Here is a 24,831-nt window from a genome sequence, read left to right as displayed (position 1 = left end):
AGACTTTATAATCTGCCTGTTGTGTCAAAACCTTACATAAGCAGGTGGAAGATCATATGGTCCTTACTTAATTCTTCCAGCTTATTAGCTAATAGTGTGGGCTCTGAAGTAAAAAATGTCTGAGATTGAATCTAGACTCTGGCAGGTTGTCATAGAATAAACTTGGATAAATTATGCTTTGTGTGTATGTCAGTTTTATTATCTTTAAAGTAGTAAAAAGTTCTCACACATTGTAGGTTTTTATGAGAATTAAATGAGTCAATATATGTAAAACTGAGAATTGGACATGTAGAAGTAACCCCCATGTGTTAGGCACCACTATATTTAAATGAATGGGTACGAGAATATACTGGGCAGCCAAGGCTGCCTTCTATCTTCTATCTTCTATTGAGAAGGCACACACTAGAGTGACTGTCTGTCTTCACCTGATTCCTCCCAGTGGTTATGTCCTCCTTACTTCATGACCTCTGACTGTGTTGAACCACAAAAAGGGACTTGTTGATTGAAGCTGGAACAAAGTCTCTCACTTAAGAATTTGTCATCAAAACGAGACACAGGAATTGATGTTAGTAGGAGCTGACTCACCTTCATAGCATCAACTTTTATCAAAAAGGCCACAGACTTCTGATACTGATGTCCTTGTGATTTCCCAAGTTTCTTTTTCCTGAAATTCAAGTATTCAGATTTTTACTTAAATCTGTGACTACTCCATTTTCAATAAACCTTTTGTCACCTGAAGAGCAAAAGTTCTTGTGTTTTGGCTTGCAAATCAACACACTTTTGCATATCTCAATGGATTCCAGACTCAATGGAGCTCCTTCAGGGAGGATACTGTACCATGGAGTTTTCAGCTCTTAAAGGCCACTAAGTCATTTATTTGCTCAGCCAGCATTTAGTGAGATCATTCTGTTTTAGCATTGCTACATATTGGGACCATATGGATGATGCAGATGGAATTTCTGCCTTCAAGGAGCTTGAGTTTCGTAGCGAAGAGATTTCTGTGCCAGATTCAGAAGAAGGGAACATGCTAATTTCATAGTTTCGGCGGAGTGACTGGGTTAAAGCTGGTACCATCAAGTATTGCTGAGTCTAGACAAGGGGTGGTGTGATCTTTGGAAAAAAACAATTGAGTACACTTCTAGTAAGCTGTCAGACTCCTGCCTTTATACCTCTCTTCTTAAGCACTTACAAATGATTCCCTTCAAAATGAAATTTGGAAGTTGAAATCTTTGGGGCTGGTGAAAACGATACTAGAAACATGCTATTCCATTCATTTGTCAGTGGAGGTTAATATACATCTCTCCCAGTTTTGTTCGTTCAACTTAAACATTGTAGCAAGTTTTAGTATCATATTTTCAAGTGGAAGTAATTTCTCCACTATCTATTCCTCTTTTGTGGTGGTGGTGGGGGTTGGGGGGGATACTTTTATTCTAATCTTTTCAGTTTCATTTCTCACTGTTCTCTATAAACACTTGGGGCTTCCATCATCATGCTAGCATTTCTTTCATACTTGGTGTATTTTTTTTTTTAACCTCTGTGCCTTTGTTAATACAGTCTTCCCCACCTCCTGAAAGAATGTCATCTTTTCATGACTTTGTGCATAAATTAAACTTGTCTTTTCAGTAGAAATGTTGTATGCTTTCTGAAAACTTTATTACTTTTCAGCTAAAAACTTTACTTTTTCGGATTCTAAATGTGCCACCTGCACTTCTTTTTACAGATTTTATTATTTGATACCTCGTGTTGTAGCTATTATCTCCAAAAGTTATGTGCCTCTCCAAAACTGTTGTAAGACATTCAAACAGAATGTTCCAGAGGCTTCGTTTCGTCTCTTGAAACAGTAGCCCCTGCTCAAGGATTCTTCACAGATACTTCAGTTCCTGAAATTGAAAAACAATGCATCTTTTTATAGGTCCTGATATGTGAAATGTAGATTTTCTAGCCTGCTTGATAGATAAGGTAGAGGAAAAGATGCATTTCCAAGAAGGAGCGAGGCACATGAGCTTATGTCATTTGGGGAAGCCAGGCAAAGACACTTCAACGACTGAGCCAACATGGGGGAGAGGAGCAAGGAGGAAGAAGAGCAGACTGGGTTCCAGAGACAAATCAAAGTAGAAAATGTATGATAAGTTGGGTTCCCCAGGAAACAGCCTGATACGGACATTAGCATTGCAGGTTTCTTAAGGGCTGTTTCTGGAATCAATACTTGTGAAAAGGAAGGAAAGGAAGCAGGACTGGGAAGTGGGAGATGCTGTGCTGTCATGCAGTCTCAATGGAATCCTCAGCTGATCTTGCAGGAAATTCGGAAGATGAGATAACCCTTCAGAGCTGTCCTGAGTTCTGTCAAGAAAGAAGGCTTTCTCCCCAAGAATCATGCAGCTATTGGAGGTAGGCTGCCCCAGGAAGGCGGATGTCCTCTGGCAAGCTGACTTCTGTCAACAGACAGATGAAATGTGTCTGCCAATGTCTGCCAGCAGAACTTTGAGCAGCTGGAATAGTCAGTCTTTTTGACTGAGAGGAGTCATAGTGCATCATCATGTCCGACACAAGGTGTTTGTGTGCCTTGGGGCAAGGCAGGTAACTAGAAGCCAAAGTGATAAGGCTATAAAATTAGCATTCAGATTCTGAACAGTGGTTCTAAGTAGCCTCAGTAGGCCTTAGTTTTCATTAAAGGCAATTAGAATTATCCTATGAGTTGTAACCTCTATTTGGGTGTGAAAATGCAACTTTTCTTGGCCTTCCATTTCTAATAGGAACAATACCAGACAATGTAGTGATAGGTGCCATCAGGTTTTGCACATAATATATTACTCAGCAAATAATGTTGAATGATTAAGTGACCACCTAAACCTTTTGAGTTACTGGAAAACTGCATATTCTTTCCAGTAACCTTTTGAGTTACTGGAAGGCTGTTCTGTTTTATGGACCTCTCCTTAGCTCTTTAAAAGTCTCTTGCATTTTCTTCTCCATTTCAATCCTGGTTTCTACCAGGACTGTCAAGTCTTCATGGCCTTGTGCTTTGGTTTATTGTCTTTTTAGATTTGAAAGGTATCTTTTCTATACAGCATCTCTTGTCTTTGGCATTGAAAAGAGCATTCCTCCATTTTCTTTTCACACCCAAGAGGTGTGTGTATGTGTGTTTGATCTCCAGCACCTTGGTTCTATCCTGGAATGAAAGTTTCTCATTTACAACATTCCATCTTCACCACTCAGGCACAGATAGATCCTTGTGAAAACGCAAATAAAACTACATATGAAGGAAGTGGTCTCTTTGCAATGTCTTTTGGCCGACTGCCTGTGTCTTACTTGAGCCCTTCCTGCTTGAATCAAAGCCTTGGGTGGCCTAGGACTTGTTTCCTGGCTTTGGTAAAATTCAAAGACCTGGTAAAATCCAGACAGAATGGGAAAATTATGTTTACAAAAGAGAATAATTTAACTTGAGGATCAAAACAGGCAGTTGTAGGCAGTCATGATTCAAGATGAGTGAAAAGAGGTGAATTAAAAATCAATTAACTTCTGTAATCTGCAGTTTCCTTATCTATTAAGCAGAGATAATAGTACCTAATTAATATATGCTATTAAGATTAAATGAAGTTATATATATTTATATAAAAGAAGTTATATATATAAACATTTAACGTAGTACCTGATGAGAAGTCAGTTTTTAACAAGTTGACATTTTGTTGTTTAATATAGATTCTTACTACAATTCAAGGATGGGAAATACAGCAATATATTAAATAAAATAGAAATCTATTTAAAAGCAGTTCAAGATATTGGCAATAGTAGCAATGACAAACTGGGCTTCAAGTCAGCAGAGAACAGATATTTTTAATATGTTTATATGTAAAAGAGAAGAGATACTAGACTGGGACTCAGGATAACTGGCATCTAGGAAGCCTCTTTCCACAATGATTTTGGGCAAACATGTGAACTTTCCAAGGATTTGTAGAATTATATTTAAAATAATTGTATAGAATAGATAGTTATTGCTCTCCAAATATTTAATGTGCTTCCCTATATCCTTCAGCTTCCCTCACAGTTCAGTTGTGCATAGCTCTGACCAATGAGCTGTGTTCAGAGTGTGTGTATGTTCTTAAGAATGGACGTGTGGTCTTCAGGTTCTTTCTTTCCCTGCTATGGTGAGTATGGAGGGTATGGGTTGAAATGAAGTAGCCACAAAATGGGACCAGATTGAAACACCTGAGTTACCGCATGGAAGAGAGCTGCCCTAGGGCACTACTGTACTTTTGGTGTGAGCAATCTATTATGAAAATAGAATATACAAGTTTTCATGTTAAGCCATTGAGATTGTATCCTATTCTGATGAGCATAAATGGCATAAGGTTAGATTAAGCTTGTCCAACCCACGGCCCTTGGGCTGCATGTGGCCCAGGACGGCTTTGAATGCAGCCCAGAGCAAATCTGTAAACTTTCTTAAAACATTATGCGATTTTTTTTTTTTTTTTTTTTTTTAGCTCATGGGATATCATTAGCGTTAGTGTATTTTATGTGTGGTCCAAGACAGTTCTTCTTCTGATTTGACCTGAGGAAGCCAAGAGATTGGATACCCCTGAATGAGATGATATCCAAGATTTATTTCAGCTATAATAGTTTTCATTCTGACCATTAGGATGAATGGAGAATGTGAACACTGTGTATGAACATCGCTCTGTTATATTTGGGGTTACTACAGAACTGAAGAGCCACTTTAGGAAGGTTTTATTTTATCACAGGTGCGATAATTAGGGGCCATGCCTAGAGTTTTTACCTTTTCTGTTTTCTTTAAACTCATGCACATGTGCTTGTACATGTATGTGTTTTATGTTGCTGTGAACAAAGATTTCTGTTATTGCTTTTAGCCAATTTTTCTTCTTATATACTCTAACTCAAAGTGAGGTTAACACACAATGGCTCAAGGCACTCATTTTTAAAACAGTAATACCGACTTAATGATAAGGAAAGGAAAATGGGATAAGAATACTAAATTAAGATTCAGTAAGGCAGATGATTTAATGATATCCCTTTTTAACATTTAAATTCTAAAATAAGTAGATACACGTGACTATGTATAATTATAGTGTTATGCCTAAAACGAAGATCATATAAAAATATTCACAAGTTTTAAATGATGGCAAAATTAATCAGAACCAGAAGTAGACATTTTACCAAGAACAATCACAATACATAGACATACACACATATCCTCAAACTGCAAATACATACCATGTTAACTATACTAATAATAGTAGAGCTTCATAGCTAAGAGCTTGAGTTCTGAAATAAAACATTTACTACCTGGATAAAGTTATAAGTTATTTACTATCTTTAAGACTCAATTACCTAAAATATAAAATTAAGTAACAGTAGTATAATACTAGGACCTATGTCATAGGGTAATTTTGAGGGGGTAATTGTTAATGATCTATGAAAAGTACGTAACATAATGCCTGGCATAGAGAAATCTCTAATAAATGTCAGCTATAGACATAGTTAAATCACCTCAAAGAGAAAAGTAGACCTCAGGTAACATAAGATTATTGATCTTTCTGGCCAGCAAGACCATGTGTTCCAAAGGATGTAAAATTATTTCCATATTGATGTGGTATTTTGTACCAGATTACTTTCCAATTGAAGAGTTTTTCTATAAAGCTAAATGCTTTGCCATAGGTATTTGGCGTTGGTATCTGAAAGTGGATATTAGTTTCTACCTTCTCCACCCAACCCTTCAGAAATATCACTTACTACGAGAATGGGGCTGTTACAAATCAGATCTTCTACAGAAAGGTCCAAATGAGTAAAATAACTGCCTTATCCTCACTTGGAATTTTCTCATGTAAGTTCATAGTGCATATTTTTGTTGTCATTGAAAATGGATCTATTTTCTAAATGCTTAATGATGTGTAAGAAACTATCTTTTACCTGTTGTACACAGTAACTGAAAAACTGACTAAAATTAGGATTCTATCATTAAAATTAACACTAATCAAAAGAAAGATTGAGTGGCTATATGAATATCAGAGAAAGCAGACTTCAAAACAAGAAATATTGCCAGAAGTGAAGTGAGGCATTTAGAAATAACAAATGGGTCAATTCATTAATAAAATACAACAATTCCACCTCTATATGCTCCTAAAACCAGAGCATTGGAAAAAACAAACAAAATTTGATAGAACTAAAAAGAGAAATAAACAAATCAACAATCATGACTTTTAAGTTCTATCAGATTTTGAAAAAAAAATCTGATTGATAAAGTAAACAAGAAAATTAAATGGGGTTAGAAATTTAACAAGTAATTCTGAAATAAATGAATATTTATGTATCATTCCTTAACCAAAAATAAACTTTATAGAAATATTACATATATAAATTTAAAAGCAAGAACTGTAAATATTTTAGAAGGAAGAATAGAGGAAAACCTTTATGGCCTTGGATTAAGCATATTTGGTAGACAAGTTGCAAAAAACTAAGTATAAAGAAAAATTTTGTAATTTATTGAACAAATAAAAAACCTGGTCATCAAAAGATCCTATTAAGTAAATAAATGTGCTAGTCACAGACTGAAAAAAAAATGCAAAATATTTTATTGACAATAGACTTGTATAAAAGCTATATAAAGATCTCTTATAAACCAAAAACAAAAATAAAAACAACCCAATTAAAATAGGCAAAATTTGTGCACAGACACTTCTTAAATAAAAACATAAAAATGGTTAATAAGCATGCAAAGTTTAATAACATCATTATTTATCAATGGCACGCAAACAAATCACAATTCCATTTCATACTCCCTATAGTGACTAAGATTAAAAATGCCGACTATCAAATTATGGCTACGATGTGGAGGAAGTGCAGTGCTTAGACACCGCTGAAGGAAACATAGGTGTTACGTTATTATCATGCAGCCATTCTACTTCCAGATATTTACCCGGGAGGAATGAAAAAAAAGTGACTACAGAAATATTGTATAAATTGTTTCTAGAAGCCTGGTTTTTAATAACCAATACCCAGAAACAGATCAAGGATTTACCAAGGGTAAAGAAATAAAGAAATTATGGTTTATTCAAACAATAGAATATTACTCAACAAGAAATTAGAGTAAATTGGTTATACACATTTAACATGAATGAATTGACAAAGCACTAAATTGAGTGAAAGGAGGCAGATATAAGAGAAAAGATAGTGTGGATTTCATTTTTATATAAAATCTCATAACAGCCAAATCTAATTCGTGTTCCCAGAAATCAGTTCACAATTCTTTCCTTTGCTAATCCTATTGACTGAATAATCTTGCCATATACATTTTTCATATAGCAGACTTTTTATTTCTTTTTGCAGCTCCTATTTCAACTCCCCTCTTTAAGCCTTTTAGATTTCCACTAGATACTTTAAAACACTTATTTGAAAGCTCCTATCTAGTAGATCCACGATCTATGCAATCATTGAATTTGCCTCTTATCTTGATTCTTTCTTAGCCTTTCCTTCCTGTTTCTTGACTCTTCAAGTGTCTTATAATTGTTAGTATATGTTAGATCTTATGTGTAAATAACTGTAGAGACTGAAGTAAATATGCTTTTCTAGGAAAAGTTCACACATTTTCTTTTCAAGGCTGTTCATGCAGAAGCCTGAGTCAATATTGCTTGTAGTCAGTCTGAGTCTGGGCTTTATGTTTGCTTTACTTAGATTATGAACACCACTGGCTTCTAATGATTTGAGATCAGAATTAGCAACTTCTCTTCAACTGGCTGGGGATCTGAACACCAGGGAGACTCTGGAGATGTCTTTGTGGTTTATAATCCAAATGTCAGTTTTCTAAACTATGTAAAATGTTTCTCTGCCTTACAGTCTGCCAGATTTTTGGGTTTCTGGGGAGTTCCCCCTTTTTCTCAAGGATATCCCTCGCTTTTTTATTTATTGGGAGATTAGTCTCTTCCCTGCTGTCTTGTTCAGCCTTTAGAGTCCTGTTCATGATTTGAAGGCCTGGAGAGCCCCAAAAGGAATTCTCTGTCTCTTGCTCCAACTCAGCCTTCAGCATCTTCTGCCTTGCACTCTGCCACAATCTTTGTCATCCATTGCTTTATACTTTGTGTTGGCCTGAAGGACTCAGAGGGGTTTCTCAGTTCCCACCCGGAATGCCTGTAGATATATTCAGACTCATTGTATGCCCAGAATTTCTTGAGATTTCAAATCTTCACATCAGCTCACTTTACCATTAAACTTCATTAGGCTGAAGTGGGTGATCACCTGAGGTCAGGAGTTTGAGACCAGCCTGGCCAACATGGTGAAACCCCATCTCTACTAACTAATACAAAAATTAGCTGGGTGCAGTGGTAGGCATCTGAAGTCCCAGTTACTCAGGAGACTGAGGCAGGAGAATCACTTGAACCCAGGAGGTGGAGGTTGCAGTGAGCCAAGACTGTGACATTGCACTCCAGCCTGGGAGACAGAGCAAACTCCGTCTCAGAAAAAGAAAAAAAAAAAAATGAAAAGCTTCATTAAACCTTGAGATGATTTCTCCTTCTCCATCTGTGGTGAATTCAGCCTTCTGCTAGACACTACAGATAAAAGCAACAGAAGCACTCTTCTCATTTAGAAGAGATTGATGTCCTCTGAAATTTAGTTCATTTAGACTTTCTCCTCAGATTTCTAATGGGTTCTGTGCTCTTAACAACTATGATTTTGTATTTTATCCTGCTTCTTTTTGTTTCAGTGACAGTGACAGATTCTACTCCTTTTTACATCCTAATCAAAAGCCTGTACTTTCAAATCTGCACTATTGTTATTTAATATTTTTACTACCTGGGTTAGGTGTTGTCAAACAAGGGGCATGACAAATCCAACTACCCCTATGTTTCTATTATACTTCAAGCTAAGTCAGGCCCTTTATAGGAAATGCTCACTAACCCCCAACCTAGATTATGACATATTCTGTGTCATAGGATGGTTTTATCTTTTCTGTTTAAAAGAAGGATATTCATTTTGTAATGTGGTTGCACACGTGGACTAGGAAAAGCAATGCTGGGGAGAAAAGAGAAGAATGTGTGAGCAGGACAGAGATTGTGCAGGCCACACATGGTGTCTTTGGGACAGCTTTTCTTTGGCTTCAAATTAAAGAGGCATGCAAGGGCTGTGACATCTCTTTACGTGATTTTCTGCAACAGTCGTTTTGGCATTTGGACTGAGGATATAGTTTGGCCAGCCAATGTCATATTTTGAGGATGCTTTATCTCTACCATAAGAAATCTTAGTCCTGGAAACCCTTTCTCAGTAACAATGGTACTACAAACAGGATTAACTCTGTGTGCACTCTGTGAAGAGAAGTCACTGGCTCAGCATCCCAGAAAAAATGACTTCATGTCTGGGCTTACCAGAAATGCCTGCTGTGATGTCTGCGCTTCAGAGATGGGGTCCTGACGGACACAATGCCCCTTTATCTAAAGCCATCCAAATCCTTTTTCCTGTCTTTCCTGTTCCCTTCCTTAGTTATATCTGCTCCAGATGACCAGGTGATGGCTGCTGAAAATAGAGCAGAGAAGAGGTCAATGTCACTGTGGTCAGGAGCACGTCATTCAAACATGTGAAAGGGAAGCTTGAAATCTTGTCAATTCCATTTTCCTTCAACGCCCTTTTGCTTTCTTGTGCTTATGAGTATATATATATATATATATATATATATATATATATATATATATATATCCATAATCTTTTGCTATGTTTAAGAAAAAGGGAAGATAAGGTACAGCGTCTCATACCTGTAATCTCAACCCTTTGGGAGGCCAACACAAATCCAAGGAGGATTGCTTAAGCCAGAAATTTGAGATGACAGTGTACCATGATTGTGCCACTACAACTCCAGCCTGAGCAACAGAGCAAAACCCTGTCTCTAAAATCAAAAAAGAGAGAAATATAGCTTTCCTCGTGTCACCAATTAATGAATGTTTACTGAGCATTTATTAAAAGCTAGGACTTCTGGGGTATGTTGCCTTCAAAACCTTCCAGTGTTCTTATTGCCATAATGGCTGTTCATATACCTCTTTTTAAAAATTCTCTTCACAACCCTGTAAGTCACCAGTCATTATTATTGCGATTATTACCATTGTTAATTTTATTTTATAAATCAGGAAAGGGACTGAGAGAGAATCAATACATTGTCATTGTCACATATCATAGACGTGTTGAATTGGAACCCAAACCATGGCACCAGATTCTGAATCTTAAATTTTGGATTCCAGGTTCTGGCTTCTGCTTCTGTACCACAACTGATTTTTACACACACACACAAATATATATATATATATATTTTTGTTTTGTTTTGTTTTGTTTTTTTGAGGTGAAGTCTCGCTTTGTTGCCCAGGCTGGAATGCAGTGGTGCAATCTCAGCTCACTGCAACCTCTGCCTCCAGGGTTCAATTCTTGAGCATATTTTTGATGAAACACCCTGGTAGGGTTTTCACTTTTTATTACCTGTGACTATACCACAGATCTTAGAAGAGATGCATTCTAGCCATGCTTGTAGAAGCCAGTTATCTAACATCTGTTCTTTGGATCTTCAAGAATGGCTCTTTGTCAATGCCAATAAATTTGCAACCATGGAGGTTAGATCCCAAATTGATTCTTGGAATACTGCAGGAAGGAAATAGTCCATATGAGTTCCAGTAGAATTATCAGTGCAACATAGTGCATAGATGAAAGGGTTGATTACTAAACACAGTCCAAGGGTAACTTTTCTGGTACTATAGGGACTACTGAGTACTAAGGATCAGTCTACTTAGATATCATCTCATCATATTCCATTGGTTTTTGGATGATGGATCTGAAGTTCAGAGCAGTTAGGCCGAATGTCCAAAGTCGTTTACTTGTTTATGAGGAGACTTAAACCCCTATTTTCTCTCTCAAAGTCTTACACTCTTTCCATAGCCCTACACTTATCACACAACTACACGATACTGTGCTATTGTGTCTTTTGCACATTTAAGTTTCATAAATGAAACCACATTTAGCACCTGTTAAAAACAGACAAAAGGAAACTGGCAGTTTTCAAATGCAAGTACCACCGCCCTGACTTAACTCCATAAGCATATCCTTGCATGAGCATGAACTGAGTCAACTGCTTTCTCTTGGCTAACCTCAAGTTTCATGGTCTACTAGGTCTCTCCTGGTCACTGTCTTCTATCCTTGGCCTCATTCTAGTGTCATATCATTTATTAACTTTTATTTTGGTACAAATCTAAGCCCAATAAATACTTCATTGCTACTCAAACAGAAATCTCTTTGAAAACTGAAGGAAAAAAACTGGCTTAGGCATCTCAGAATTAAGAATTTTGGGTGCTCTGGTTCCAAAAATTTCCAATAGATTTTCAAGGGAAATTGATACAAAACACAGTTTTCTTTCTTTGTGTTGATTTTAGAATGAAACCTTTGCCTCTCTCCCATTCCATTTCTAGTAAAATGGGGTTTTATAATCTTTTTATTAATAACAGCCCCTTTCCTCGAGCAGAGTATCACTCAGTCTTCTTAAGGGAAACATAGATTTATTAAATACTGAATCTTATTTAAGTGTTCCTTTCCTACACACAATGCTTTCTTCTCTCTCTGTGGTCATAATTGTGAGTTTAATTCGTTTGGAAATTCATAATCTATATTTGTTCATCTCATTTTGGCCTGATCTCTTCTTTAAATTCTTTTTTTGCTTGAGGCTTTTCTCCTCCACGTCTAGACTTTAAGTTACTTGAAAGTGTTGTACCTTATGTCTCATTTCTGTAATGTTTTGCATATACAAGGCATCCAATAAATACCTCTTTGTTAGAATACATATCTGGAAAGACATATCCCAATAGAAGTAGTATCCAAAAACAGTGAAACTTTTCTTTTTGTTAAGCACTTTAGATATACTATTGCAAAAATGCCAAGGGCTAAACATTTTGAAGAGAAAAGGATATCTTGAATGTAGAAACTGAGGCTGGGAGAGGATCAGTGAGCTGCCACAAATCAGGCTGCTAGTAAGTGTGGTGCAGGGCCTCTGATTTCACCTGCCATGTGCAAGCACAGGTGCTCATGACTCATCTGCTGATGGATCTGTGCCACTGCTGCTCACTGAGAAGAGAGATCAGGGAAGCCTTTGCACAAGCTGTTCCCTCTGCCTGGGACATCTTTCCTAGGCATTATTCATTCATCAAGACCAAGGTTAAATGTCCACCCCCTCTTGAGGTGAAACCATCTTCAAGCAAAATTTGCCGTTCTCCCCCTGGGCTCATATCTGTACCTTGTAAGAATGCATGAATTTCTATCACTCCACCACAGCTCTCATCATCCTTGGTAGTAAATATTTTTCTACTAATCTGTTTTTTTTTTCCACTGAAATAAGAGTTCTTTCAGGATGGAGACTGTATTCAATTTCTCTACCACCAACTCCAGCAGGTGTTTAATTTATATAAGGAATTAAATTTTTCCTTTTGTTAAATGAATACCTTCTCATTACTCCATTAATGAAAAGAACAAACCTTCCACTGGTCCACAAGATGCCTCCCTGCTGTATAGAAGTTTAGGTCTGGTAGACCTCAAAGATTCATTAAGTTTGACGTGGATGTTTGGAGATTAAGAAGCCATATCTCTACTGCTGTATTTTCTTCCATTAGAGAGGCTAAAAGACACCAATTATTCTTTCAGACTTTGCTTTCTGAGGCTCAGGAAGTGCTGCACACAAGCTTGTAAATGATCTCACCTCTAAAATCCTGTTGAGATAGCTAGAGAGGATTCCTCTCTGAGGCACTGTTTGTAATCATTTAACAGTTTCTTAGGTCTATATCCCAAGGAGAGTTCCCTTGCATAGCCCTACAAGCTTCCAAGCAGATAAAGCATCATAAATTATAACATAGATGAACAGACAAGCCCTTCAATCACTGGGCATCTTTACTTCCTTTTTCTATAGTAAAGAGAAGTAGACTTCCCCAGCCAAGATAATTTCCTTAACATTTGCATGTGCACAGTTGGTTTTGGTGACAGCAATGTACCTTAGACCCTGGGCTTTGAAGGAACTGGCAGAGAAAGTGAATTCCCTATTGTAAAGCCCTGGTAGATTTTTGTAACCTTGTGGAAAGGGGCTAATAATTGATGGCAATGCCTAGGAAAGATATCTAGTCCCAGCAGCTTAAAGCCAAAGGATGAGTGGTCAGAAGATTCCAGGGACCTATAGCTTTGAAATGCCTGGCCTATAAGGACCCTTAAAAACTCTCATTACTTCTCTATATCCCAGACTTTAAGATAATGTTGATCTCTCCTTTTCTTTTCACCCCATCATGACCACTCAGGTACTAACATCTCAGAACTGGAGACTCATTTTCATTTGTTTTATATTTTCCAGTTCCCTCTGACACGATTTTCCTTGTCTTCATGGCCCATACTGTGATAATTTTCTAACTGAGCTCTCTGTTTCTTGTCTCTCCCTATTTCTCCTTCCAGTCTATGTTTCACACTCAGTTTCCCAACTATAGCAGAATATTGAAGAAAGAGGAAATAATTTGAGTCGGACATACATGATTCAGAAAATTTACTTTCCCAGGTACAAGCCCTTGAATTCTAGGCTTCAGTGCTTCTATCTGTTAAAAAAAAAAAAAAAAAAAAGGGCAGCACATTCGCACCTGTAATCCTAGCACTTTGGGAGTCTGAGGAGGGCAGATCGTGAGATCAAGAGATCGACACCATCCTGGCCAACATGGTGAAACACTGTCTCTACTGAAATTACAAAAATTAGCTGGGCATGGTGGTACACACCATTAGTCCCACCTACTTGAGAGGCTGAGGCAGGAGAATCATTTGAACCTGTGAGGTGGAGGTTGCAATGAGCCAAGATCATGCCACTGCCCTCCAGCCTGGTGACAGAGTGAGACTCCATCCAAAAAAAAAAAAAAAAGCAGTATGTATTTTCCCTAAGAAGATTATCATAAGATTAATATCATAAATTTCAAGCAACTAGCAGGATGTATGAATAAATGTGGATGCTCTGCTCCCTTATTAAATGTTAGTAACGTTATTATACTAATTATTCCTTCCCCTCAAAAGCCACAATGACTCCCTATGTATGAAGACACATACATATAGGCACACAATTGCAATGAAAAGTAATAAATATTTATATTTTATACATACTTACACAGCTTTCTATATCCTGGCTATATGGCTTCTACACTGCTAACAGAGTAAAATCCAAACTCCTAACCTGCATTCAGTTCAAAAATAAGAATCCATCCATCTGTCTCTCTAGTTGTTCCTCCATTCTGCCTCTTCAATACTGGATGCTTCACCCAAATCATGCAACCCACTGAACTCAGGCTATCTCTTCTCCATGGCTTAATTTTTGCATTTTTTTCACCTAGAAGAACACTTCCCTTGTCTCAGAGTGTAAAAATCATCCCCATACTTCAAGGTCTCTTGCAAATTCCTCCTCTTCCATAAACTCAGAATTAATCACTCTCTTGCTGAATGGCATGCATACATGATCTAACATTTCTCAGGCGTTTGTCATTTTCCTCCTTGCATTGTTGTTAATGTATACACAGATCCATTCACTCCTTCCGAGCGGCTGCTACGTTTTATTTATCTTCCTGCCCTCAGAAGCAAGTATAGTGAATGGTACCAGCATATGTATCTAATAAATGTTTGTTGAATTGGATAGAACGAAATTGAATTATTAGATCTTGAGCAATTGTAGGGAACAATTCATGCCCTTTAATCTTGGTATTATCCATTTCTAACACTGTTAAGCTTCTATATCCAGAACCTGTAAGAGAATTGCAAGGCTCTCATGGACGTCTACAATTTTAGAAGGAACCTGGATGCTCTTCACTTCACCAATGGGCCCTGCTGAGTGTTCGCCCCACCCCTGCCGACCGTCCCATGGAGGACTCAAGATATCACCTCTCGGTTCTAATCTATTATGTACCAGAGGCAGAACCATAGACTTATCTGCTGTTTAACTCTAAGTACAAAGAAATGACCAGATACTCTTGATTAGTGTAGTGAATAACAAAAGAATTTTCTAGAGGATGACCCTAGAAAAAATGTCTGGTTTCTTAACTAAAATTTCCCAATCCACTTAAGAAACAAAGGTATTTTCTTCTCATGTTACATTTATTCAGTCTGAATTTGCCAGGAGGCTGGAATGATTGCCAAGCCTTGGGCAGCTGGAGTGTCACACAGAAACATGTGAAGTTTATCCTTTCAAGAAAGAAGTGGGGATGACAAATTCTGTCTTTTTTTTCCCTGAGGGCCAAATAAGAGGATGTGGTCTTTTATTTTAGCAGGAGAGAATTAGGTTAAAAATAGGGAAGAACTGTCAGGTAACAAATTGTGAAGTATGCAAAATACACACGAAGGAATAATAAGATCTCTTTATTATTTTGCTAGAAAACATTAGGGTTTATCTGTCCATCTACCCGATATGATTACCTGCATTATGAAAATGTGGAAATAGACCAGGAACCTCTATCAATTCTTTTTTTTTTGTTTTTTTTTGAAAAAAAAGAGAAAAAAAGAAAAAAGAATGAAGGAGAGGAAGAAAGAGGAAGAGAAGGAGGGAGAGAGAACGGGAATGTTGCTTTATTCTAAAAATGGGTATTGAAAACCTCTTTTATACCAATAATTGTGCTTAATAATGGCCAACCAATATTTCATTTAAACATGTGAGTAGGTGTGATGTGGTACTGATAAGAGTGTATATTCCATGTATTTAAAGTGGAGAGTTCTATAAATGTTTATTAAGTTTACTTGTTCCGGATCTGAGTTCAAGTCCTGGATATCCTTATTAATTTTGTCTCGTTGATCTATCTAATATTGATGTTGAGGTCTCCCACTATGATTGTGTGAGAGTATAAGTCTCTTTATAGGTCTTATGTATCTGGGTGTTAGGATTGTTAGCTCTTATTGTTGCATTGATTCTTTTACCATTATATCTTTGTTGCTTTAAAATCTATTTTATCAGAGGCAAAAATTGCAACTCCTGATTCTTATTTATTTTTGCTCTCCATTTGGTTGGTAAATCTTTCTCCATCCCTTTCTTTTGAGTCTTTGTGTATCCTTGCATGTAATTCTCATGTGTAATAATAAGGTTATAATAATACAATACAGTGTAGTAGCCATAGTCTCCTCATCTGGAAAATGGAGAAGTTAATGAAATTATGTTGATCACTGCGTTTACTATTTTATTTATAAGTATAAATAGATTTGGAGTTGCATATTTTCATACATATTACAAGATTATATAACATACAGGAAAAATAAAATTATTCATGCAACATACTTCATGTGCTCTCAGGCATATAGTAAGCCCTTAGTTAATAAATGATAGTTGAGGATGAAGACGGGGGAGGAGAAGGAGAATTAAAAAGATGGATACAAATATAAAAATTGGTTTCTAAGGGAGGTAGCTGGGGTCTCCTGTGTGCAACATGGACTTAGAACATGATTGTGAACTTACTAGCCATATTATTTTGGGAAAATTACTGAAATTATTTGGATTTTAGTTTTCTTTCTAGAGGATGACCCTAGAAATTATTTGGATTTTAGTTTTCTTTCTAGAGGAGTGACATGTACCCCACAAGAGGTTATAAAAAGCCAATGAAAATTCAATGAAAAAATCATAGCACAAGTTTTGGTACACACTACACCCCTCTATGTGTACCTGAAAATGAGTTAAGGATGGACATTTAAATTCTCTTTATTCATACCAAAGAATAAATAAAATGATGAATAGAGTCATCAACATAAATTCATTTGTTCCACTGGTAAGCCCAGACACAGTGCCAGTCCTACCTCTGGAGCAAGTCACCAGTCCTTTCAGGGTAAATTTTGACAAACACCAAGAAGTTCTTTCCTTGTCATCACAAAATCTCACTACTAGCAGCTTTCTACATGTTAGTATCCCTCCCTCTGTTAGCCTTTAAATTAAATGTAAATTATTTCATGAAGTGTTAATGTATAAAATTCTTAGTGCCTTAGAAAGGAAAGGGAAATTCTTTCCGTGAATGATTATTAAGCATCTCTTTATGTTCCAGCCTCTACACTAAGAAAAAATTCTTGGTTGCTTTCAAGATTCAGAGCATGCACTGGTGTTCTGGAAAAGTTAGAGGGGGCAGGCATTGAAACAGAAATGGGTGTACCCAATGCTGCAACCTCTTTTTTATTAAATGAATGAAGATCCATGGCTTTGGGTGAGGCAAAAAGATTTGGCACAGTGAGGTCTCCTACAAATTCTTAATATCTATGGGCATATTGCACTCCAGCCTGGGTAACAAGAGCAAAACTCCGTCTCAAAAAAAAAAAAAAAAATCTATGGGCATACAACCCACTTAAGGTTTACTATTGCTATTACATATCATTTTTCTGTTAAATAAAACAAGTAACCTAACAGAAAGTTAAGAATATAATTGTCCCTTATTTTAGATATTTCTAAGAGTGCTGAGAAAGTAAGAATATGCCAGTATGTAATACTTCATAAACCTAACTATCCTGAGGGAATTCTTGAAGACTTGCATGGGTGGAAGCATTCCTAACTATGCATGGCAGGCAATAAGAAGCCATTGAACTTGCAGTGTCGAAGGTATTGAGATGTCTTTGCAGATCAGTTTGCTGTCCCACAGAACTCTATTTCCTGCCTGTTCTTTGATTCATGTGTACTTGCCCGCCCACAGAAAGCTGCAGAGCTTCCGATCCTTTGGATTGCTGGCACTTGGGACAAAGAGGAGCTTGTTTTTTTTTTTTTTTCTCTCCTCTTTTACAAGTCACTTCCCCCACCTCCACGTTGTTAACCTGCCCTACCAGAACCAGGGAGAGAGAATTAAAGAGAACAGGTAAAAAATTGTGGGGCGGGGATGGCTGTGCCCAGATTTCAGCTTTTGTTCTCACTTTAGGCCTTAACTGCTTGCTCCATTGACTCTGAGGAATTGGACACAAAAGAAGGAAAGAATCAGTGCTTGCTGATGTTATCAAGATCTTACCCACCAAAGATACCACTTAAGACCTGGCTTGCTCAGAATTACCTTGTTCTATAGGTAAAGTACACCTGAAGGGCCGGCCACAGCTTGAGAATTAATTAGCTGGGATTCTTCTCAAGATATCATAAATAATGGCCAATACTGACAAAGAGCAGTTCATTCCATCAGTTTCAGACTGGTCTACCTGTTTTCAATCAACTGCCCAGTAAGAAGCCAGAGGGATCCAGGTATATGCTGGACCTGGCTTGTGCAGGTCCTCAAGAGCTGATTGTGAATACTCAGTGGACAGTGATGGTCAGCGAGGTAGAAAGGAGCCACCGAGGGAGTATTTACACCATGAGAAGCAACACACACACAAAATTGGGGCTTTTCTTTTTTCTTTCTTTTGCATTCCCTCTCTCCCTCCCTTCCTTCTTACTTTCTTCTTGCTCTGTCACCAGGCTCGAGTGCAGTGGCGCCATCTTGGCTCACTGCAACCTCTGCCTCCCAGGTTCAAGCGATTCTCCTGCCTCAGTCTCCCAAGTAGCTGGAATTACGCGCAACCACACCCAGCTAATTCTTTTGTATTTTTGGTAAAGACGAGGTTTCACCGTGTTAGCTAGGATAGTCTTGATCTCCTGACTTCGTGATTCCGCCCACCTCGGCCTTCCAAAGTCCTGGGATTACAGGTGTGAGCCACTGCCCCTGGCCTTTCCTTTCATTTATATATAATATTTATAATATTCCTCTATCTGTCTATACACACACACACCCCACATATATATTTGCCTAAGCCCCTCTTACGCTGTATGCTGAACTATGTATCTTTTTTAAAAAAAAACTTTTTTTTTGTTGCTTTCCCGCTTCCCCATAATACTCTTTCTGTTTTCATTACTTCTTATCCACATGTGTATTTATCATTCTTCTATTCTCCACCCTTACCCTATGTGAAGCTTCTTGATGACAGAAACTTAGCCTTATGTAGTACATAGAAGACACTTAGAGAGAGTGTGTGTGTGTGTGTGCCTGTTTATATATATATACACACACATACTGCAGTTAGGAAGAGTGGAAGGAAAGAAACAAGGGGTAGAATTTTGTGGAAGTTCCATAATGTTGATTATTTAGTAGACAACATCCCTGGGAAAGTGAAATATGTCCTTGGATCTTTTTGGCCAGTATTCTGGGAAACAGCTGCATGAGTCTTGCTGTTGTGTATGTGACCCAGATAGGCTACACGGTTGCCTGACTGGGATCATTCCCTCAAATGGCTCCCTTTTCTTCAAAGGGCTTTAGATTCATGTATGAGTTTTTATTGCTGCTTTAACAAATTACCACAACTGTAAGTGGCTTAAAACAACACAGTTTTTCTTTTTTTTATGTTGCAGCTTTGGATTTCAGAAGTATAAAATTGAAGTTATAGGCAGGACTGCTTTCCTTTTGGAGGCTCCGTGAGAGAAGCTGTTGCCTTGCCTTTCCCAGCCTCGAGAGAATAACTGCATTCCTTGGCTTGTTGTCCCTTTCTCTATTTTCAAAGCCAGCAGTCTAAACACTTTTTTATTGCCCTCCTGCCTCCTTCTTTTAAGAATACTTGTAATTACGTTGGATCCACACAGAAAATCAAGGATAATCCCAATATCCTTAACTTAGACACATATGCAAATTCCTTTCCCATGCAAGGAGACATAATCACAGATTCCAGGGATTAGGATGTAAACAACATGGGGACGGGGAGAGACTGACATTTTCAGTCAACCACAGATGGGCAATTTTCCTCCGTATTTGTTAAGATAATAGCATAAGAACCAAACTGAAAGGCCATAAAATGAGCAAGAGTACTTTATATACTGTAATTTATTTTGCCCAGAGAGCCCCATAATGATGGAGACTATTTCTTTCTTTTTATTTGCTCCTGTCTCCTTATGGAAATAAGATCGATTCTTTAGACATTCAACTGATTCCCTAGATGTCATAAGAGCAAAGCACATACTAATCTATCTTTATCTTCATTAAGTGGACACTCTAGGATGTCCTCACTTGGCTAATCACAGCTTGCCTATACAGGTGTCCTCCTGGCCTCTCCACAGCACACATTCAGGGCTGGGGTCTTGTAACCACCTGGTGGCTTCACCTTGCCCACTCCTAGACAGACAGAGTCTATTTATCAAGATGAACATTGTAATGGCAAAAGTAATTCCCATAGAGCAGGCTGTGCAGGAGACCAGAGTCTTATTATTTACTCAAATCAGTCTCTTCGAGCATTCAGGGATCAGAGATTTTAAGGAAAACTTGGCAGGTATGGGCTCAGAAAGTGGGGAGTGCTGTTTGGTTAAGTTGAAGATGAAATCACAGCAGGTGGAAGTGAGTTCTTCTTGCTGACTTCGGTTCCTGGGTGGAATTACAGAACTGTTTGAGCCAGTTTCTGGGTGGTGTCATCTGCTGCACTGGAATTCAGGCAGTGTCAGCAAAATATCTCAAGCACTGATCTTAGGTTTTACAATAGTGACATTACTCCCAGGAGCAATCTGGGGAGGTTCAGACTCTTGCAGCCAGAGGTGGCATGGCCCCCAAAGCATGATATACAATCTTGTAGCTAACTTATTTGTCTTGCAAAGGCAGACTGGTCCCCTGGCAAGAAGGGTTTTTTTTTTTCTGGGAAAGGGCTATTATCCCTTTTGTTTCAGAATTTAAACTACAAATTAAATACCTTCCCAAGGTTAGTTCAGCCTACAGCCAGAAATGAACAAAGTTTAGAGGTTAGAAGGAAGATGGAGTCAGTTAGGTCTGACATAATTTCTCCAGTTATAATTTTGCAAAAGCAGTTTCAGTCCCATGCTCAGATGCCCTTAGAAGCCAGACAGGTGATATAAATGAGAGAAACTGTCCAGGTGCAAGACACAGGGAGTGATAAGAACCGTGTCTAATGAAGAAGTCTTGCTTTCCACAAAGGGTTTAAAGTTGAATGTTGTTTTAAGCGTTGTGACGGCCAAATGAAACATGGCAATGGGTGGTATCTTGTCCTTGGTCCAGCCATTTGATTGCAGTGGAAAAGTCTGGGTGAGGGCTTTATTTTTTTATCATCTCTGGCTGCTCCTTTTCTACTGATTCCATCTCTCCAAAAAGAATGTGCACTCATTTGAGGCAGAAGCTGCTATGTCTTCAATATTTTCTTATCCTCTTTGCCTTACATCTCTACATATTATTTTTTTCTAAGAAAGTTTCTTCATGAAGCTATTTCATTAGATGATACATAGAAAATTCTCTGTAAGCCAGCTTGTGACATGATCGTCGGTTAATACCCAAAGGGCTATGGTAGTTATCTATTTTGCATTCAATTATTTATCCAAAATTTACTTAAATATATTTATCATTTTAAGTCACAAGCCAGGGCTGAAGTGTTGGTAATCTTAACCTTAATTCTTTTCCACTAGAGATTTCCTGACAAGGAATTTTATGCAAAATGAACAATGGCCAGATTCAAATTCACAATTTAGAAGTATTTGGAAAATAAAATACTTAGTGACAACTTACTTGAATGTACACTGAGAAAACATTAGTTAAAATAACTCTGCTTATGTCTTCAGATCTAAGTGAAATACCTGGCTTCCAGATTCTCATGAGTTGAGGTTGATTGGCTGCAAGTGAGCCCAGAATTCACTCATCCAACTAACTCCATAGAGTAGAAATAGCTGGAAGGCAGGGGCCAGACACAGCAGAATTACCTTCCACATAAACCCAAAAAAGTAAGATGTTTAAGATTGTGCAGGGGACTTAAGGATAGCTACATTGCTCACTAGTAAAACATGGCTCAATGAATGTCCTGGGCTCTAACAAATTACATTTATAATTTTCTCAGTTTAAAGAGGAGTTACCAAGAGACATGTGTAGAAGGACATGGTGAATGGCACAGATATATCTCTATCCCTAATATTGTAATATTTGCCAAATTTAAGTCCTTTCTATGTAACAGGAACTATGCTACTAACCTTGCCAACTTTGTGTCTAATCCTCTGTATATCTATAATATATTGTGCATATGTGTATCTGCCTCTGCACTCATACAAGGCTAGCTTCATAACAGGGCACTTAATTAAGGTTTACTAAGTGTAAGACTTAGAACAAGAAAAATTTAACTATACTGGGCTGTGTGGATGTTATTTGAGAAAGCCTTTAATCATTGTACCAGATATCAAGGGCTGCTGTAAGAAATTACTACAAAATTGGTGGCTTAAAATAACAGAAATGTATAATAATAATAATTATTATAATTATTATTATTATTTGAGATGGAGTCTCATTCTGGTGCCCAGGCTGGAGTACAGTGGTGCAATTTCAGCTCACTGCAACCTCTGCCTCCTGAATTCAAGCAATTTTCCTGCCTCAGCCTCTGAAGTAGCAGGGATTATAGGCATGCACTACTATGCCCACCTAATTTTTGTATTTTTAGTAGATATGGGGTTTTGCCATATTTACCAGGCTGGAGTGCAGTGCAGTGGTACAGTCTTGGCTCACTGCAACCTCCGCCTCCCAGGTTCAAGCAATTCTCATGCTTCAGCCTCCTGAGTAACTGAGATTAGAGCTGTGTGCCACCATTCTTGGCTAATTTTATTGTATTTTTAGTAGAGACAGGGTTTTGCCCTGTTGTTTAAGCTGGTCTCAAACTCCTGACCTCAAGTGATCAATCTGCTGCCTTGGCCTCCTAAAGTTTTGGGATTAGGGCATGACCCACCTCACCCAGCCTAATTGGGTTTTTATATCCAAATAGCACTAACTGGAGACTGTCTTACTTTCATGGAAGACTTCATCTTAGAGAGATAATAGAGAAGTGAGATTGCTAAGATAAATTCTCACGATTGGCTAAAGCCTACTGTTGTGAGCTTGAGTAAGTCACTGATGGTGGCTAATTTTATGTGTCAACTTGACTGGGCTAAGGGATGCCCAGTTGGCTGGTAAAACACGATTTCTGGTGTATCTATTGGGGGACTTTGGAAAGAGATCAGCATTTGAATCAGTAGACTGAGCAAAGTCCATCTGTGCTTACTAATATGCATGAGTATTAGCCAATGCATTGAGAACCCCAATAGAATAAAATGGTGGAAGAAAGGTGAATTCTCTCTCTACTTGAGCTGGGACATGCATCTTCTTTTGACCTTAGTCATCACAGCTCTTGGATTTCTGACCTTAATATTCTAGGGCTTATACCAGCACCCCCACCACTTGTTCTTAGTCCTTTGGACTCAGACCAAACTGTGCCACTGGATTCTCTGGTTCTCCAGATTACAGATGGCTTATTGTGGGACTTCTCAGCCTCCATAATCACATGAGCCAATTCTCATAGTAAATTTATTTGTATATATCTATATGTATTCTTATGATTCTGTTTCTCTGGAGAACTCTGACTAAAAACATCAACTAAATTTTTTGAGCTTCCACACCCTCATTAGTATAATTGGGAGAAAAATATGCCGCATTTTCTATTTAGAATTATCTGACATTACAAATGTGAAAGTACTATGAAACCATACAGATCTATACAAGGAATGGCTGTTTCCTCCAAAGGTCCTATTGATTAAATTCAGTTTCAATATTCAGCCTTCCTCATTGACTTGCTGCAGAATAAAATAGACTTTTTGTACTAGAAGGAAGCTGGGCCTGGTCTGGGACTCAGACCCAGAGAGTTTCCCAAACTGTCAGAGTCAATGAGAGTGATTGACAGCTGGTGAGCTTGCAGCTCACCATGACCCAAGGGTCGGTCTTTTATCCTGGATGCTTGACACCTTGCCAGTCACTCGTCATCAGTGATTCATCCTGTGGCCTTGAATGTGCTTCCTCCATTTGACCCCTATGCATCTCCACCTGTTTATCCTGCCATTCACTACTTTCTCCTTACCCTTCCTGCCTCTCACCTGAACAATGACATCAAGTCAATGATGGCAAACAGTAGCAGTTGGATTGCCAGGTGATAGAGTTCTGAAATGATTTCTCTTCTATCAATGCCTCCAGTAGCTTTGTCTTCCTGTGTGGCTTTCTCTCTTAACACAATCATACAAACAAAAACTAGAAAATGTCTTTAATGCTGAATTAGAGGAAGCATTTACATCAAAATGATCAAAAAGTGTTCAAGATTATAAAGGATTTCCTAGAACCTGGATGGCATCAAAAGTCTTTTACTGACAGCAGTGATGTAAACTCTGGGGCCAGATGGATATGGGTTCAAAACTAGACTGTCACTTGGGAACTAGGTGGCCTTGGATGAGTTATGTAATGTCTCTGAGCCACAGTTCCCTAATTTATAAAATGTGAATGAAAAATTGTAGAACTTTCCTTCTGGTGTATTGTATGTCTACTGAGTTGTTAGCCCTCAATAGATGTTCATTGAATGAATGATCAGGTAGAGATTGAACAAGGCAATTCATGTAAAGTACCTGGCATGGTGCATGGCAAAAAATAAGCTGTCAATGCACAATGGTTTTGCTATTACTTATAGCACATATCTTAGTCTGTTTGTGCTTCTATAGCAAAATATCAAAGACTGGGTAATTTATAACATCATACATTTATTACTTACATTAATGGAGGCTGAGAGGTCCAGGATTAAGGCATCAGTTTAGTGTCTGGTGAGCTCCCAGTCTCTGCTTCTAAGATGGTGCCTTGTTTCTGTGTCCCCAGAAGGGACAAATACTGTGTCCTCATGGGGAAGAAGAGATGGATGTGCAAGAGGACTAGCTTGTTCTCTACAACCTTTTAGGACATGATTATAGCCTAGTCATGTCTTAAAGGGCCCACCTCTTAAGGCTGTTTTCTTGAAGATTCAGCTTTGCCATAAATTTTGGAAGAAACACAAACATTCAAACTATCAGAATAC

Source organism: Callithrix jacchus, chromosome 16, assembly GCF_049354715.1.
Source record: "Callithrix jacchus isolate 240 chromosome 16, calJac240_pri, whole genome shotgun sequence".
Lineage (NCBI taxonomy): Eukaryota > Metazoa > Chordata > Mammalia > Primates > Cebidae > Callithrix > Callithrix jacchus.
Note: the sequence above shows the minus strand (reverse complement) of the source record.